The sequence below is a fragment of the Hippocampus bargibanti genome, linkage group LG03, assembly GCF_051943395.1.
Source record: "Hippocampus bargibanti isolate YZ-2025 linkage group LG03, ASM5194339v1, whole genome shotgun sequence".
In the NCBI taxonomy this organism is placed as follows: Eukaryota; Metazoa; Chordata; class Actinopteri; order Syngnathiformes; family Syngnathidae; genus Hippocampus; species Hippocampus bargibanti.
In genome coordinates, this window is record NC_142736.1 from 30064209 (window position 1) to 30084766 (window position 20558).

At 40.9% G+C, this 20558-nt stretch overlaps 1 long non-coding RNA gene across 4 annotated transcripts in view; it reads right to left on the reverse strand.

Annotated features, from left to right (window-relative positions):
- LOC148900928 (uncharacterized) overlaps positions 1 to 20558 on the reverse strand; it is a 34454-nt gene that overhangs the window by 8765 nt on the left and 5131 nt on the right. For all 4 annotated transcript variants that reach the window (XR_016114552.1, XR_016114551.1, XR_016114550.1 and 1 more), the window contains exon 2: positions 3803 to 3910. This is a non-coding gene — a long non-coding RNA (uncharacterized LOC148900928). The remainder of the gene's footprint in view (positions 1 to 3802; positions 3911 to 20558) is intronic.

Sequence of the window (20558 nt, forward strand, 5' to 3'; positions counted from 1 at the left end):
GCTAAGGGGCTACATTGTCAACACTAATGAGCTTAGCTTAATTTAGCTAACGGTGTCACCCTTACCATGTGAAAAACAATATCGGCTCAAACGTTCACCAAAATTGTAAATGTGGCTGTATTTTAATTGATATACCTACACCAGGGGCTTTATTTTTATGTGTGTGGTCTAACTGTGCGCAACATAAAATGTAAAAATACATTAAAAAAAAAACCAACCCATACTCATAACTTAAAAATCTCACAGATAGAGAGGCTTTTACTGTAAATCAACATATTTGATGTATATTTTTTGTGGGCTCTTAAGTATGAAAACGCCTGTCGGCGATCGATATGCTTACAATGGCACACATTGTCGCTCGCGCGGGATGAACAACACCCGCTGTGTGTGTGTGTGTCTGTATACGTTACGGGCCGTTTCCTCTCGTTGACGCTCTCTCTTGGCGCGTGTGATATTTACAAAAATGTTATGCCTTGACAACCCTCAATTAAACCTGTCATAACAAAGCCCATCCGAAAGCGAGACAGGAAGGAAGGGGCCGCTCAAATGGATGATGTCAGCTTGGCAGTCGGGAGTAAAAAAAAAAAGGCAACAAAAAAAACATGTAAACAGCTGTTCTTGGATCATCAATGACGACAAGTGAGGTTAAGAGGAGGGGGGTATCAAACATGTTTATCAGATGTGTGTGTGTGTGTGTGTGTGTGTGTGTGTGTGTGTGTGTGTGTGTGTGTGTGTGTGTGTGTGTGTGTGTGTGTGTGTGTGTGTGTGTGTGTGTGTGTGTGTGTGTGTGTGTGTGTGTATGACCTGGTTAATTGGCGCCTTCCTGGCCCAACCAAACCATTACACAACTCGGCTAAACAAGCATGTCAACAATTTGACGATCGCAGGAGTGGTTTCAAAACCAAAAAGCTTCCACTCAAGTGATCTCTTATGATCCATAACGTTGTTCTTCGATGGTTATAAATCTGCCGGTATGCTTTCAAGTGGCTCTGAAAGGAAAAAAAAAATCTCCGGTTAAACAACCACGTACATCGTCGAGGTCAGCGTGTCTGTTTGGTTTTGCACGTCTCGATCTCTGGAACTTGTATTTGGGCCATGTGGATGTTGTAAATTACAAGGCAGGTTTCAATGGTGTCTAAGTGCGCCTGTGACTTGAGGCAGTAATGCGCTACAAAAAGTTGCGCAGTTTAGAGCTATTAAAAAAAAAAAAGAAAAGTATCTCCGTTGGCGGAGACGTTTTTCTTTCCTGCAGTCTTCATCTTGCTTTTTGGCAGTTTTGGACGTATCACTGAAACGAGTAGACACTACGTATGATTTCAACAACATTTCAAAATACAGTAAAGTCTCGTTATATCGATATTCAAGGGAGCCCGTAAAAATATCGATATAACCGGGATTATCGATATATCCGACCCTGTTTGCATGTACTTTTCTCCGTGCGTGCATAGAAATAGTATCGATATAACCGGGACTATCGATATATCCGATATCGATATAACGAGACTTTACTGTATTACATCTGTGTAAGCTCTCAGTCGTACAGGAGTGGTCCATCAATGAAAATGTCTCTTCAGCCATTATCTGTACTTCTTTGACGGTGTCGGACGTTTCACTCCTCATCCGAAAAGCTTTGTCAGTGAACTAAAGTTGTGCTGGTACTACTGGCCCTCTATCTATATCCGTAGTGGACAGAGGTGGCGGTGCCAGACCTCTGATAGGTGCCTGCTCTCAGGCTAATTTGATTACTTCTTTTGTTCTGTCTCATTATGTTCTATGACTGCTTCTGATTGCCCCATTCGCCCTGGTATTAATTACCTCATCAGCATGTCTATTTTAAAATGTTAATGTAAGTTTTTTTTTTTTTTTTTTTTTTTTTTTTAATAGAAAGACAAAAAGTGTAACTTCACTGAAGTTTTTAAAACATGTTTTTATAACTTCGTCTTTTTGGTTCTATTTAAAGAACACGTTATGCCGTTTCAGTTTGCGACCAGCGGGTGGCACTCTAGGGCCCCACCTGCATCTGCACAGGTGTTGGTCGTTTTAATCAGTGCCAGTTAAAAGGACTCCCGGCACGACCATTCAGTGTCACGACATTGTTTGATTCACCCTGTTAGGTTTGTTTCATCTTGTCGTGTTTTGGATCATGGTTTTGTTAGCTACTTTGGACATTTTTCTTCTGATGACTTTGTTGTTTGAGAGTTTGTTCCTGACAACTTTATTTCATACAATTTGTCAAATATACCCTGCTCCATCTTCCTGCCTACTTTATGGGGGTCCGCCACCACCACCACCTTTCAAACCGTGACACATGTTGACTGAAAGAGTCAATTTACAAACCACAAAGTGTACTTTCACCCCCAAATATATATATGTGTGTGTGTGTGTGTGTGTGTGTGTGTGTGTGTGTGTGTGTGTGTGTGTGTGTGTGTGTGTGTGTGTGTGTGTGTGTGTGTGTCTATAAAATAGATATACTATTTTTGATAATCATAAACAAGTTGACATATTTTGGGAGGGTTTGTCTCAGCAACAAGTGTATTTTTTTTGGTCCAGACGTTCCCCTACTTACAAACATTCGAGTTACAAACAACAGGACATATGAACATTTTTGTCGTAACATATGTAGTATTCTCTCCAGTTGTACATGTACATATCTCTATAGAGCAAATATTTTGTTAAATGTTTATTTTTCAGGTCAAACCAATATAGATTACTTACACAAGGCCGGAAGTAACTCAAATAGATAGAAAGCTAGCTAGCTAGCCAATAGATAGCTAATAGCCAGCCAGCTAGATAGCTATATAGCTAATAGATAGCTATCTAGATAGGGAGCTAGATAGCAAATAGCTAGCTAACGAGATAGCAAGCTAGATAGCTGGATTGCTATTAAACATAAATAAATATATAAACCTAAACATAGTTATATAAGCCAAAAACATACATTCATACAAAATATAGCACTGAAGCAACTTACGAACAAATTCACCTTACGAACAACCGCTCAGAATGTATATCATTCTGAAATTGGGGAGCGTCTGTATTTAATTTTTTTTTGCAGTCCACCTCTTCCCAACAGTCACGTGACCATCCAATGGTAGGGGGTCGGCCAACGGCGATCCCTCTGATTCCCAAATATGATTCAGCATGCAGATGACGCGGGGGGTGGGGGGGACCCTCTTAAATGGCATTTAGCACAGGCTGGCATGGCGGTAATTGAAAATGTCAGTAAAAAGTGCTTAGGAGAAATTCCAACAGGATTATCGCCCCAGTAACATGGACAGACAGAGGCCTCGTCTCTGGGGAGAGCACAAAGGACTTGTCTCCATATCATAAAACCTGCTCTGTTCCCAACGTGGGGAGGGGAGACGCAGAGTAACATCTTGTTTTTTTCATCTGTTTTTTTTTTTCTTCTTTTTTTGTGTGTGTCCATGTATGTATGTGTCTGTATTGGAAGTGAATGGGGGAGGGGAGATGGTTCAGGGTTGGATGGGAGTCCTTGCTTTTTTTTTGCCACTGTTGTGGGTGCATCATATAAAAGAAGATATACAAGCGATTCACATGCAAATGGACCGGGTGATTTAGGGAAAAGAAAGGGGGGGAGGGGAGAAGCGGGGGTGAGAGGGGGAAATGTGTTATTGAAAGCCACTGGAGGGGACAGGGAGGGAATAAGGTGGTGGACATTAAGCAAAAGAGGGTAGTGGGGGGGGGGTGAGGTGCCTGAAACAGAGAGACATTTGTGTAATCTGGCTTTATGTATCACCACTTGTGAATAATAACATGAAGAAAGAAAAAAAAAGAGACTTACCTCATCTGCCGGCTCGAGCCAAGGCGTAAATAAAGGGGCGCGACAATGGAATGATTATTAGCCGGGCCTCGGCGCTCAAGCTCGATCAGCGCCCATTCTTTGGAAGCACTGGCAAGAAGATTAATGTTTTGTTAAATATCAGTGTGAGAGCTTGTGAAGAAGAAGAGGGAGGCAAGGAGGTGGTCGGGGAAAAAGAAGGCTTGCCTTAGTGGGCCTTCGGAACTTAGTCAGTAATTATGCTTCTGTTGCTATGCATGCATCCCGCGCTGAAGCGACTGCATAGGGTTGTTATGGTATCACATACGCGTATTTGTCCAAAGGATTATGGGTAATGTTGCGTGGGGACGTGTTCGACGTGGACCTCCCCCAAGGCTTCTTCCAGGCTAATAATAGCGATAGGAGCGAAACCAATAATCTCATCTCTGGCTCTTATATGTTAGAGTTATACAGTATGTTTGCCATGGTTTTCCAACAGGCATGTTAGCTTCTTCCCGTGTTCTCATAGGATATGTGTTCACGTACAGGGTTCAATACAGTGATACCGCAGTTTACGAACTTAATTGGTTCCCAGAAAGTGTGTAAGGCGAAAAGTTCGTCTTCCAAACAATTATTTCCCATAAGAAACCATTGAAATCAGAATAATCAGTTCGCAGGTCCCGATAAAACATATTTTTTTAACGAAATAAGCCTTAAAACTACACAAAATATACCTTATTTTATGTATAATAAATGTGCTATTGTATTGTAATTAAAGAAATAAATGGTACTGTATATTAAAGTCGTTTTATTTACCTTTGTGATGGTAGTTGTCAAATGATGACAAACTTCAAGGTTGCCTCTTGATGATATCCGAGTGAAGTTGCCATTCTTTCTTGGCAATAATACCTTCACTCACATTGTCCCCTGCTAGCTGCTTTTCATGAATCCAAATCAACAGAAATGTTTCAACCTCTTCTATTGCCTAAGACCGTTGCTTAGACACCACAGAAACACCCTTAATAGCTTCCTTGTTCTTCAGGATGGTAGCACTGGTCGACTTAGCGTAATGGTACTGGGACGCTAAGTCACACCTCGTTCGTGTTTTTCGATGATCTCCTTCTTGTGCTCAACCGTAATTTTCTTTTGTGTCCTCTCGGGCGTAACAGTAGCCTATGGAGGGGTCTTTTTTGGTCCCATAATAGCAAAAGTATCCTCGATAACAAATCATGTCCGCACTCAAAGAAACTGGATGACGAAAGCTAGGCCGCCAGCCACCGTGGCGCTATTGGACCGTGTGGTTAATTGTTCATCAGCCGAAAACTAGTCCGCCAGCCAAAACTATATGCTCGCGAATTTAATGTTCGTGCGGCAAAAAGTTTGTTAGCTAAAGCGTTTGTAAGCTGAGGTATCATTGTTTCAGATCTTCGCAGAGTTTGCTGCTGGAGAGATGGAAAACATGTAGGATAGCAGCCCTCCTGGACTTGGAATGTTCATGCTTTACAATAAAAAGTGTGTCATTGATTCACACAGTCTGCGTATTTGTGGTGTGTCATTGATTCACACAGTCTGCGTATTTGTGGGTGGGGCTTTGACGAAGATGAACACAATTTGACATTGGATCAATTTAAGTATAGAGCACTGGAGTGGACATATTTTTTGCACGTCTGGCAGTGAATGAGTTAATTGGCTTTCCCGGAAAAAAACTCAAGAACGTACACATTCTTTTTGTAGCTCTCTATGAACATTCATACAATTAAAAATTCCCGATTCCACCCCAGAAAGTGACTCATATGCAGCCCGGTTGCATTGGACGAATGCATATCGGTAAACACACCAACACAATAACCGCCATGTTCAACACACAAAGTGCGACCATGTTTTTGTGTGCGAAACCCGCTTTAAGGCCGTGGGGCAGTCGTGACGACGTGCTAGGTCGGAATGGTTAGCGGAAGGATGACGGAGAGACATGACGGATGGACGGACGGATGAACGAACGCATCCTTGGGTGGTGTCCGATGTCCTCACTCAGCCTCAACTTCCCCACCTGGTCACTTTTGTGTCACCTCCATCGCCATCACCTTGTCAACTGTCATCCGTGCCACCTTGTCACCGATCCCCTTCGCAAGCTAGATTGTCAGCCGTACTGTCGTGCAACCCCCCATCCCCCGCCACAGCCCCTCCCACCTTCTCAGAACGCACCCCGCCTTGACCTTTGCCTCTCCAGAGGCCCAGTAGGGAGGGCTGCTGTATGTCCAGACATGCCTATCAGCAAGGATCACAGAGCTCGCAACATAAATGCTATAAGGGGTTTGAGATTTATGATGGTGTGTAATATTGCGGTTAAAGCAACCCACCCAGGACTGTTACCCACACGATGGGGTGGGGCAGATGGCTACAAATGTTTTAGTCAAGCACACACACACACACATACACAAACTATGATGAGGTCAGAAAGAGACTTACATTCATTATTTATTTTTAGGGGGTAAGAATTGCCCCATGTTTGGCTTTGCACACTGCCAAATCCTTTAAGGACAACCAACGCCACCGGACAAGTTGTGTCCATAATTTGTAAAATCACTTCAAATGACTTCTACTGAGCGTATTTTACAAAGATTCCACCATATGTAACTATATTTTATGTTTTAAGACTCGTGCTGAATCTTCAGGAAGTCTTGTTTTCGAGTTGGTGACAATCCCCACGTGACGTCACATTTGGAACGCCCCTGACCGAGAAAGCGACACACAATGCATTTGCGGTACTTTGTTTGGTCTGAAAACTTTGTGTTAAAACTACGTTATATTTCCAATTCCCGAATAAATTCGTGAATGGCAATGAATGAGTTGAAAATCATGCATACTACACAGCTTTCGACATTACCACGACCAGCTGTCATGACTGGTTCAGATGTCAGACGGTACTGATGTTAACATCCATATGCACTTGTGGCTAAAGTTTGCCCACTTCATAACACGAACCAGCGAATGGAACCTTTTTAATGACTTCCGGCTCCAGTGATTACTCTCTCTCTCTCTCTCTCTCTCTCTCTCTCTCTCTCTCTCTCTCTCTCTCTCTCTCTCTCTCTCTCTCTCTCTCTCTCTCTCTCTCTCTCTTTTGTGTTTGTGTGAAACTATACATGTATGACTGTCTTCCTGTGTTCTTTCTCATCGCTGACTCACTGGCGTGAAGCAGCAAAGCGCACCCGAGGCGTGTGTGTGTGTGTAGTGGGGAGGGGATGCATGATGCACTGCAAGAGTACCACGCTGGGGAGGAAATGAAAGGTACTCCCCTTGTTTCATACACCAGCAACCTCACACTCTGACTCAGCAAGCCAGCTTGAATGAGCATGCGGGGTCACACACTGTTTGGAGATCAGATTTTAGCTTCCACATTTATTGCTGAGTACATTTTACTCTATTGCTAACAAAAACAACAGCACCAAATCATAAGGTTTTCTGTGGGTGAGCAGCGGCAGCCACACGCGCCAGCATTCACTCAACCTGGAAGTAACTCGGATAAAAACTAGCTAGCTAATAGATGTCGAACAGATAGCTAGCCAGGCCTTCACTCAACCCGGAAGTAACTCAGATAGAAATCTAGCTAGCTAATAGATGGCTAACAGCTAGATAGCTATACAGCTATACTTATGATGAACATACGGTTCAAGCACTGGCGTAGACACACAGCTCAAACCTACAAAAAAAAAAACTCTGCTAAAAAAACAACAAACGCGAATTAAACACCAAAATGGTCAACCGAACCACATGATTCTGTCCAATAAAAATCTGCTAGCTTAATGCTAACGTGTTTGGGCTAACAGGAATTGGAATAGAAAATACACAAACTACAAAAAATGTTTGAACCAATAGATTATCCCGTCACAAATGCTTGCGGTGAAAATCAAAATTCCAGACACATCAGTGACACCAACAATAAACACTTTACTACAACTTTGGAATCTGCGCTAACTTGTCATCGCCATTGTTGTTACGATGTGTCTCTACTGGTTCTACATGGCAGCAAGCATTCAAACTGGCAGCCATCAGGTATCTTGGCCCACCCGACTGCTTTTGCTGTCCAGAAGCAGAGGACAGTACCAGCGCCTGAGTGACAGAAACCATCAGTGTCAATGGGGAAGCAGCGTTGTTTGTCCGTGGTGGCGGTCAAACCTACTGAGAGCACCTGGCTGCATGTTAAAAAGCATCCAAAAGGTCAATTTGTGAATGTATTCACAACTTAATGTGCCAGATTGCCACATGTGATCTTGCCCTCTGATTGTCAAGTTCAATACTCGTCATAAAAAAAATAGATGTGGAAAATTCCAAAGCTTGTAGCTCACCCATCAGACATCTTTTGTTTACGCATGGTAGACATAAAAAGGTAACAGTCTCTGTTTATATAATTTATAGCTTTTTTTTTATGTCAAGGCACCGAGAAAAGAAAAACAACATTTGCTTTTGTGATTTACGCCATGTTTGGACAAGTATGAACAATGTGTGTCTTTACATGGCAACTCCGTTTCCTTCAAAAATATCTCAATTGTGACTTAAGACAGGAACAGGGGCGGTCAGAATGTCCACATTTTTATTGGTTGGTTTAGCAAGGTGTTTTTTTTTAACCCTTTCAAGTTCATGGACCTTAATTTGCAAATACATTGCCTTTTTTTCGTTGTCATGCAATCTGAGTGAATAATACGCCTTTTTCTGCTTGAGTAGATTTGTTGTGGAACGGATGAGATCAGAATATTCCTCCTGTACCTCTGTCACTTTTCTCTTGGGCATTAAAGGACAACCGACACCATTTTTTTTGTTTCCTAACTGACATCAGAAAAACGTTTTATAGCATGTCAAATACCCAAAACACGCAGGCAGATATTTTGAGTCAAATGCAAAACATCAATAAAAATGAGTTAATGTGTCCCAAAACTACTTCAAAATGAGCTCGGAACTGGGACGATTCAGAAAGTCCCGCCTCCTTCTTCGTGACGTCACGCCAGGACGTCTTCGCCTTGCTCTAGAATCAAAACAATGGCTTCAGATTCGGAGAAGATGCGTTCGTGTTACTCATCCAGTTATGAATATGATTCAAATAGTTCTGAAGAGGAAATCATAAATGTTTGCAATCAATTAAAGAAGTCCTCCCGTATCAATTCGAGCCATCAGGACTCCAATGTAGCGTCCCAGAAAATGCACAAGATGGCACCCAAGCTCCGTTGGAAACGGGCTGATTTGTCTGCTGGGAGTTTGTGTCAACTAGTATCAAATAGTAGTCTTGGTGCTGCACACAATTCACCATCGTGTTATTTATGTGTTTTCCTTCTAATTTCGCCATCAACACCGATCAACACGAAGTTTTCAGACCAAACAAAGTACCCAAAATGCATTGTGTCAAGTCAGGCATCGTCATCAACTCGAAAACAAGACTTCCTGAATATTCACTGCGAGTCTTAAAACGTAAAATATAGCTATATGCCGTGTAATCTTTGTAAAATATGCTCAGTAGAAGTCGTTTGAAGTGATTTTACAAATTATGGCCACAACCTGTCCGGAGACGTCGGTTGTCCTTTAAGCATCATGGAACTTGACATTTTGCGGGCCAAATAAAATAATATGGTGGCCCAGATTTGGCCCTCGGGCCTTGACTTTGACACCAGTGTTATCGAGCAGCAACACCGTTTTTGAATGGTTTATTTGACAGCACGCAATGACTCTTGCATTAAATTGAGACCTTTCTCATTCCCACAACCTAATACATACGCGGCATCTCAAATTACAGGCTTTGATTTACATGGTGAGAACTTATTTATTGTGGCACCTTTTCTTTTCTTTGCCCGTGTCACTCCTCGACAAAACCTAATTAGTGCTTTCAGCGCTACGTCGATTAGCCGCAACTTGATCCTTGGATCGGGAGAGGAGGGCAGGAGGGGTAAATAATAATAATTGCCACATTCCCGACAACCTTCCCCCGGATTATAAATCAGCGGTGATGTTTTCAATGGAAATATGATTTCCCCACTCCAAATTATCCGACCTGTTTTATGTCCTCCCACACATCATTAAAGGGCTAGCGTGCGAGGGGAAGTAATTTGGTTCAAAGGCTTTTTGGCAGCAGCGGGGTCGTGTCTTTTTGGTCTTGTTTATGGAGCAGCTACTCTCAAACGTGGATTTGTGAGTCGCAGATTAGGATCAAGCAGGGGTGTGTACATGGGATGAATTAGAAATTGACTGGATTGTCAAGTGATGTCCTGCGGAGCCAATCCCAATGGCACTCAATTCATTTATTTTATTTTATTTTATTACATTTTATTTGATTACATTTCATTGTATATTTTATCTTCTATTCTATTTTGTTTGTTTGTTTGTTGGCTTGTTTGTTTATTTATTTATTTATTTATTTATTTATTCATTCATTCATTTATTTAGTTATTTATTTATTCAGTTATTTATGTATTTATTTATTTTTATATGGCATGAATTGGAAATTGACTACTGTCAAGTGACGTCCTGTGGAGCCAATCCCGATGGCAATCGATTCCTTTATTTTTATATTTTATTTTATCTTTTATGTTATATTGTATGTATTTTTTTTATATTTTATATTTTATATTTTATATTTTATGTTATAGTTTATGTTATAGTTTATGTCAGATTTTATTTTTACATTTTATTTTATATTTTATTTTTATATTTTATTTTATATTTTATCTTATTTGTATCATACAGTATATATATTTGCTATTATATTGTATTTTATATTGTATTTTCATTTATTTTATTATTTATGTATGAATTTGTTTGTTTTTTGTTTGATTGTTGGCTTGTGAATTTTTTTATTTTTATTTTTATTTTTATTTTTATTTTTATTTTTATTTTTATTTATTTTTTAAGTCAGAGAATCTTTGAATGTTTGGAACTCCCAGTTGCCTCCGTCAACCCTTATCAACTTAGGGCAATGGTAATGTCTAACAGTGATGTCGTAACACCACATTATGTTCAAAATTATAAGGTTTATCTTGTTTTATTTGTCTTGTTTTTTTTATAATATATATAAATACACAATTGAAATGGCAATCAGCACGAATTTCTAACGAGGTAGATAGCTAGATAGCTAGCTAGCTCCCATGGCAGTCAATGATGCGGACATTTTTTTTCAGTGTACAATTTGACAGTGCCCTCCAAAATAATCTGACTTGAAATCACAATTGAAATCAATCTAACGATACTCAACCTTTGTGCATGTGCTCAAACCCCAGTAGATTTGCCTCTTGAGGGAGCATGACTTTAATGCTGATTATTGTTGTTGTCCCTATGCCCTAATCCACCCGCCGCATACTTGTAATCCCCCTCGAGTTATAGTGTCCTGTTTATCTTTGACCTTCCAGACACGGCAAGGTCGTGCAGTGAGAACTGGGCCGGCGTCTGTCGGCCAAATTCGTGGGTGTGCATGGGTGTCTTCCAAGGGTCATAGGGCAAATCTTGTGGTAATCTGCTAATCCAATTGGCCTGCGCCGTATTCACACGATGTTCCAGGCACACGAGTGGAACACACACACATTAGACAGTACAAACATGCATGAATACTTGCACCTGCTCAAATTTGACTGTACATGGTCCATCTAGGTCTGAAATGGGTCAGCAAATGTGACTCCTGAGTGGTGTGTTGCTTTGTGTAAACGGGTTCGGTAAATGATACTACTTCTGGATAAAGTTGAGGTTCTTCATTAGGACTGCCGTCTTGGTCGGAGGAGGAAGGCAATTGACATGTGTGCCTCTTATAGACTCTCATACGACTGACTCGCAGAAGCGCATGCTCCGTTTGGTCTATAGCCAGGCATCACTAGTCGAACGAGCAAATAGGATTTTCTCATATCATTACAAGTGGGAAGTATAATTAGCAGAATTAATAAACCATTCTGTTTAGTCCTGTGATGCTTGACAAAAGAGCTGCTATTAAACTGACTTTGGACCCGACTTCGACGGATTCAGCACCTTCAATGTAAATCTATCCTTTGCACGGCCGTCGGTCTATGTTTGAACATTTTAAGCCATGTCTGATAAATGTCTCACATAAGTGTTGCATTTTCTGCAAAAGGATGCACATACAGTAGCTCCCCTACTTAAGAACATCCGAGTTACGAACAACGGTACATATGAACATTTTTGTCGTAACATATGTAGTATTCTCTCCAGTTGTACATGTACATATCTTCATAGAGCAGGTTCCGGTCTGAGTGCACCTTCTTCCCTTTCACTCTGCCTCTCTGAAATTAAATCCTGGTTTACCCATAACTTACTCAAATTTAACAGCGAAAAAACTGAAATTCTCCTCGTTGGTACCAAATCCACCTTGAGCAAAGCTAATAGTTTCGCTCACACTATTGACAATTCGACCGTTTCTCCCTCCCATCAAGTCAAAAGCGTAGCCGTCATCCTTGACAGCACACTATCTTTCCACTCCCATATAAATAACTTCACCCGATCTGCGTACTTCCACCTATGCAATATCAATCATCTTCGCCCGTCCGTCTCTCACTCCTCACACCACTGCTATCCTCGTTCATAGTCTTGTCACCTCCCGGATAAACTATTGCAATTCACTTCTCTTTGGTGTCCCTCAGAAACTTCTCCACAAACTTCAACTCGTCCAGAATTCTTCAGCCCGGATCATCACCAGAACCTCATCCTTTCACCACATCACCCCCGTCCTCCAAGAGCGCTACTTGCTCCCGGTCAAATATAGAATCAACTTTAAAATTATTCTTTATACATTTAAGGCTTTCCATGACTTATTATTATTATTATTATTATTATTATATTTTATGAAATGTTTGTTTATCAGTACTAACCAATACAGGTTACTTATACAAGCCTTGAACATGCTTATGTAAGCCTTAAACATACATTCCATACAAAATAAAACACTGAATCAACTGACGCACAAATTCACCTTACAAACGACCGTTCGGAACATACCTCGTTTGTAAGTTGTTCGTCTGTATCCTGTATTTTGCAAACTCAAAAAAAATCCATCAATCCATCCATTATCTAAACGGCTTATCCTTACCAAGGTATCGGCATGCTGGAAACTAGTCCAGCTGTCTTCAGGCAGAGGTACACCCTGAACCAGTTGCCAACCAATTGCAGGGCACATATACAGGTTTAAAAGAAGCAATTCTCACTCACGTCTAAGGACAATTTCTCGTGTTGTCATTCACAAAATGAAAAATATTTCAAGACTTTGCTCAACTAATATTTACTTTGGTCAACTCACATCTGCTTAGTTTGTATTTACAAATGCAAATATTTACTGTACTTCACTGAGGTCAAGCTAAGGTCTTAAGATGGCGAAGAGAGGGGAGGGGGGGTCAGTTGTGTGTGAGTGAAACGAGACATAGTAGGGCTACCCGAAAGAAAGTGTTACTCCAACGAGTAAAAGTGCGACTGTGGCGCGTTTGCTGGCACATCCTAAGGAGCAGATGTGGAGGGCCAAGCAGCCTGCCGAATGCAAGCGGCCATCTGGCCAAGCTAAATATTGCCTCAAAGCACCCCCATTCTATTTGCCTTTGGCGAATTTGTATTGTCCACGGTCACACATAGGTACACTCCAATCACTGTCGACTGGGTCGCCTATGGAGGGGGGATGGGATTTATTGGAGGTGCCATCAGGGTGATTAGTTCCAGTGGTCAACAATGAGCCGGGGGGCTTGTTGAGTGTTTGACTGTGCGGCGCTCTACAGCAGGCGTGAATGGCATGCGGCAGAACAACACTCCCACCACTCAATAGTGTCTGTCGCTTGAAAAGTCACATCAAACAAACAAGTGTGGACAAAGGAGGGCCACTAAACCAAAGTGACCGGAATTTGCCTACTTCTAAAACGAGCTTTGAACATTTATGGATACAAAGAAAATGTTGAATGATGGCCACCTGTTGTCAATGGATCAATATATTTCAATATTATCCTTGTTGTGTGATCATATTGACGCAGAAATTGGTTTTGGCGATGTATTGTATTCATATTTATATCTACAAGTCCTGGAAATGTAATATGATTAAAATATGTCATAAAATGTACTACATTTAAATAGAGTTAGAGATTTTAAAGCAACGCAATAGTTAACTCAAAGTAATACGATTTTCAAAACATGAATTACATTTTTCTTTTACTTTCGCCATTGCAATGGGGAAAACATTATTTTTAACCTAATTTTAAAAACATATATTTGATATATAAATATATATACATAAAGAAAGAGAGCGTGAGAGAGAAAGATAATTAATTGCTGCTTTTTATTGTTGTTAAATGTATGTTGATTAGTTGGCATTCTTGATCTTGTGTGCTTCCACTGCAAATAAATAAATACAGAATGAATAAATAAAGGAATAAGTAAATGAATAAATAATTCAATAAATAGATAAATAAATAGGTAGACAGGTAGCTAGCTCGGTAGATAGGTAGCTAGCTAGGTAGATAGGTAGCTAGCTAGGTAGGTAGCTAGCTAGGTAGATAGGTAGCTAGCTAGGTAGGTAGCTAGCGAGGTAAATAGGTAGCTAGCTAGGTAGATAGGTAGCTAGCTCGGTAGATAGGTAGCTAGCTAGCTCGGTAGGTAGGTAGGTAGCTAGCCAGCTAGATAGATGGATGGAGAGGTGGATAGATAGATGGATGGTTGGATGGTTTTTTTTTTTTCAGAACAAAATGAATTCCATCAATGCAAACTCACTCCAGTCTTTTTCTCTTCTCTTTGGTGCATGTTGCAATGACCCAAAACATGACAAAGTATGCAATGTCAACCGTCAACATCAAGTGCATTGTAACCTGTACAGAATTACTCGCAAGATTTGACAATGCCAACGATTTGTGCCGTTAATACAACACCCACAGGCACTTAGCAACATCCTCTGTGGACATACAGGAAGCGCTCTAGCCCGCTGGCCTGTCGTAGCGCCACGAGCCCTTGGTAGAGACTTTTCTACGGGCATGAATGAAAAAAATATACATATCCGTCGTTCGTCTCACCTTGGTCTGCTTACATCACAGACCAAGCATTCCAAGTTGTCCTCTAATCAAGCGAGGACCAATATCCTGCAATTAGTTCAGTTTCCACACTATGCCCTCAGGGTCCGGCTCCGGCCTGGGAAATGGGATCCAGTCCCTTTCTGTAAAGCCCCGTCTTTTTTGTAAAGCGTGACACACACACATACACACTCACACACACACACACAAACACACACATACATTATCGCAGACCATGTTTGCATGGGAACCACATGTAGTGTGTGAGTGGATCCTTTCATATGCTGTGCTGCGGATTAGATTAGTCCGTCTCATAACGATTTGATGTAATCTCAAAGTGGCCTTGAGTAAGAAAGACAATGCAGTATGTGAATAGTGATTTATGAATTACAGGACGGATCACCAAACGTTCATTCTCGTATGATTTGGACCGTTTTTAATATCAAATGATTGACAATGAAAACCGTTTTTGAACTCCATCGCCGTTGAACAGTCAATGAACTGTTAACTCATTCAATGCCAGACGTCCTAAAATGTGTCACTTACAGTGCCAGGGTTTTTGTCATTGACACTCAAATTTCAAGACACATACAGTATTGAGTTTTAGGACGACACATTCAAATCAGCGTTAGAAACCTGAGACTCTCTTCTTTCATCAGAAAAAAAAAGTTAATTCCTAAATTATATGTGTCTGGAGTTATATGAGCTTGAAATGAGAGTGCCTGTCCAAAATACAATGCAATACATACACATTGGTTTATATAGCGGTTTAACAACAGCTGAAGCTGGAACAAATCGCGAATATGGGAAAAAATGGAGATGCTGCCCCCTTGTGGAAGGGAAAAACATTGCCAGAGGTCTGGCCAGCGCTTTATCGGAACCTAAGCAGAAAAAAAACAAAACCTGACTGAATGGCGCTCTACGTCATATTTTCAATTCCCGAATATTTTTTTGTGATATTAAACAGACTTTTGGTGAACTTCTTGTTTCCCCAAATTGTAATAAAGTTGTTCTGGTCTCTCCACCCATGACTTGGCAAATAGGCTGTGTGAGGAGCCGCTATTTTCAAAAGGCAGCCCAATGACACACAAATTCTATCCATCCAAGTCTGCAGTGTTCCAAGCACAAATTAGCCTTAGCATCTGGGACCGCGCAGTGGCTCATTTGCATGAGACGGGAAGACCTCCCCCCACTGTGCCCCAACACCGCCACCCTCCTGAAAACAATAATCCACTTGTACCATCTCTCCACACCCACACCCCCATATGCACTCTGAGCTGCTCCTTCAGTAAAAAGTAGCCGCTAGCCTTGTCTAACCCACCCTCCCTGCCCTAACATTTGACATTTGTCACGAAAGCTGCAATGAGACAGGTCCGCCCTCTCAAAACAGGGCAAAGAGGAGAAATGTTATTTAAAACACTGTTTGAACTGTTTGAAATAGATAGGTAGCAAGCTAGGTAGATAGGTAGCTAGCTAGCTTGATAGATAGCTACCCAGTGATATCTTGGATTACGAACTTAATTGGTTCCCAGAATGTGTAAGGAGAAAAGTGTGTATCCCAAAAATTAATTTTCCATAGGAAACCATTGAATGAGAATAATCCGTTCCCAGGTCCCCATAAAACAAAATTTTCTACTTTCTAATTTTCTAAGCCTTAAAACTACACAAAATATACCTTATTTTATGTATAATAAATGTGCTATGGTATTATAATGAAAGAAATAAACTGTACTATATAATAAAGTCATTTTAGTTACCTTTGTGATGGTTCATTGATGGCATGATGGAATGGAGTGGCCGGTTTCCTCAGGATTAAACACTTGATGAGGAACGTAACCTTCTTCTTTCATCATCTTGAGGAATGATCCCTTTTAGGTGCTTTCTCTGTGATAATTTTATCTAGTTCCTCAGCAATTGTGTTCTGTTTAGCTGGGTTGGTAGCTTTTTGCATCAAGTGTACAGAGGGCTTGTGCGGGTTGTTTGTGGAGCCTGATTAATGGGATATTTTAACCTTGCAGTCTACACTCTGCCTTTGAACTATCAAAGTTGAAACTCTCTCACTGTCGTCTGGCTGTCTCTTTAATGTTTAAACCACCCGCCTCACTGCTGCGTTCTTGACCAATCACGTGGCTTTAACCGAAGACTGGGGGTGGGGAATAGAGGACAAAAACAGTCGGCTGCCATTTTGTTGTTAGAAGAACGTTCACGAACGACACATCACTCATTGAGGCAGCTCTGTGTACGACAAAAGTTTGTATGCCAAGGTAAAGTTCGTATGCCAAGGTAAAAATTTCAATAATGTAACGTTTGTAAACCGAAAGATTCGTAAGCCAAGGGGTTCGTAAACCGAGGTATCACTGTACTATAAATGAGTTATTTTTATGCAGAGCTTTTGAGGCTTGATCAGATTGAAACTTGTGGTGTGGTCCAATAAAACAGACGCACACACACACAGAAGCCTGCTGTTGCAGCTGTTTAATATAAATTCCACTCAAATATCTTTGTCCACACGGTTTATTTTGACAAACAATACACAGGGCCTGCATTCCTGCCGAGCCCCCAACCCCACCCCCGCTCCCCCTCTCCCTCCCATTCCGTCACTGTCTAAGCAGGCAGCTTCCCTTCAAGGGGGAGCCGACACTGTTGTGCGCAGTGTGCACAGATGGTCCAGTGGCACCGCTGTCATACAAACAGGCTCCAATAAAAAAAAAAGAAATACACACGGCTGCACATGTATCAATATGGATACATAAGTTATTCATTTTTGTTTCTTTTTAGAGGAGGGACAGATGTGCAAAGGGAAAACATGTATATGGATTTGGGGCACCAAGTGTGTTTATTTTAATTGGATCCTTTTCCCATTCAAAACGAGGTTTGTGAACATGTTCCACATGATAAGACAGTGTTGTGTTACACTCTTTTTGGATACATGTGAGCTCCTCTTAGCTAAACCGTGACAGTATGTGTACATTTATAATATACAGCAACCACCCGGATTATTCAGACAGACTTTTGAAGTTGAAGTGATTTTTTTTTTTTGTCATTGTAGCTAGTCATGGTGCCAAAAAGTGAAAAAAAGACAAAGTAATTTTGTCCGAGACGTTCATAATTAATTATATTATATAATATAATTAATTATATAATATTTTCGCTCATTTCACATCATTCCAAATCTTCCAACCTCTTGTACTTTCAATCAGGCGCATTCAACCAAAAGAAATGCACTTTTAGTCGAAATTGTGGCGAGTTTACAGTTACAATTACAGTGATACCTCGGTTTACAAACCCTTTGGCTTACAAACTTTTCAGTTTACGAACGTTAAATTTATGAAAATTTTACCTTGGCGTATGAACTATTTTTCGGGATACACACGGAACTGCCACAATGAGTGATGTGTCGTTCGCGAACGAGCCCGTTCTCCTAAAAGAAAATGGCAGCCGGCTTGTTTTGGTCCTTTATTCCCCGCCCCCTGTCGTCGGTTAAAGCCACGTGATTGGTCAAGAACACAGCAGTGAGGGGAGGTGGTTTAAACATTAAAGAGACAGGCAGACGACAGAGAAAGAGTGAGCAAATGGATAGAAAACAGTCACATTTGGACTTGTTTCAACTTTGATAGTTCAAAGGCAGAGTGTAGACTGCAAGGTTAAAATTCCCATCAATCAGGCTCCACAAATAACCCACGCTAGCCATCAGTTCAATTTGAAATGAAAAGACAAGCAAGGGAACCAGCTATTAATGATGTTTCTAGTGTGTCTGCGTGCATCTGTTGCGGTTGCAATCTCACAACTTCCAAGATGTAAAACCTAGAGCTCCTTGAGACACTATGCAAAAAGCTATCCATTCCATCAAGCCATCAACGACATTCACCAAGGTAAATAAAACAACTTTTTATACAGTACAGTTTATTTCTTTAATTATAATACCATTTATTATATGTAAAATAACGTATATTTTGTGTAGTTTTAAGTCTTAAAAAAGTAGAAAATTATGTTTTATGGGGACCTGGGAATGGATTATTCTCATTTTAATGGTTTCCTATGGGAAATTAATTTTTGGGATACACACTTTTTCGCCTTAAACACTCTTTCTGGGAACCAATTAAGTTCGTAAGCCAAGGTATCACTGTACTACCTTTTTCATTTATAAGAGCAACTATCTGCCAAGGTTGACAGGTATCAAATTGATTAAAACAGAAATTGAATTTAGAACGGCAAAAATAATATCCTTTTTTGGGAGAAGTTGGCTGTTGAAACTAAAATGATGAAAAAAAGTCAATGACTCATTCATTGGAGTTTTCTTTACCAAAAAAAGGCTGTCCTGGTGTCTTGTTTCTGTAACCATGGAAACCGAGTTCAAATATGGATCACCAAATCTCGTCAATATACTCTCTATGTAGTGGAAATAAGTAATCTTATCTTCATACATATTCACTCTCATGCCCCGTTAAAATCTTCTCTCACAGTTTACTTTGAATGTCATTTGAATCCAATTGATTGAATTATGGTCCCAGGCTGCTGCTCATTCAATGACATCATGCATTTGTCAGTGTAAATTCTCCCTCAACTCGCCACTTTTTCACCCTCACCTCTCCCCAGGCCCCCAATGCCACATCCACTGCACATCCTTTTTCTCCCTTCCGGGCCTCCAAGCTGTGGAGCCTCACAAAGGAGCCCTTAACAAGAGAGAAGAAAGCGCCAGTGCCACTTGGACGGGATTACATCCTAGTAAGATTCTTCAGTCCTCTTAACCCTCCCCTGGCCCTGATTAGAAAGTGAGCGGTGGAAAGGCCGACCGCATGTAGAGGAGGAGAAAAAAAAATAATAATAAGGGGAAAAGGTTTGGCTCGGGCTGCGGGGGGTCTCCACACATGTCCAATCAAGTGTTGCGCTGTTGTGCGTAGTAGGAGACTTGTTCGTGTTCACGTCAGGCTTGCTGCTTTGGTGCTAAAACGACTCATGTGAGACATCAAAACAATGTCAAGTTGTTCGCATGGTGTACTCCATTTAGCTTGCGAGATTGTTTCCTTGCTGCCTTCAGTCAACTCTCCAACGGAATTTGAGAATTGCGATAGTTGAGAAGAGACCAAGCAAGCAGTGACAAAAACAAACACACGTATTATCGTTAGCTTACCCTTACTTCCTGTACTTTCAAGTCTCTATTTCGTCGCGGCGCTTCATTAACTTAATCTACTCTGTAATACAGTATGTTAGCTTCCTTGTTCAACTTTATCAAGTCAGACTTATTAGCGTGCAAGGCAATTGTTTACAAAATATTTTCAAATTTAACTAAATGTAATGATACCTTGGCTAACGAACGCTTTAGCTAACGAACTTTTCGCCTTACGAACATTAAATATAAATAAATATAATATATAATATAATATTGGCAGACGCACTCATTTTTGAGAAACACACGGAGCGCCACAATGGCTGGCGGACTAGTTTTTGACGGAAAAACACAAAACCACACGGCCGAACAGCGCCTCAGTGGCTGTCGGACTACTTTTCCACGCACCCTTTCTCTGAGTGCATAGGTGGGTTGTTTAGAGTGGAGTACTTTTGCTTTTTTGGGACAGAAAAAGACCCCACCACAGGCTAGTGTTAAGCCGAAGAGGACATAAAAGAAAAGTACAGTCGAGCAGAAGAAGGAGATAATCGAAGAACACGAACGAGGTGTGCGTTTATGTGACTTAGTGTCCCAGTACCAGTATGCAAAGTTGACCGTTGCGACGTGTGGCTCAAAAAAGTTGTTGGCCACCCAGGCG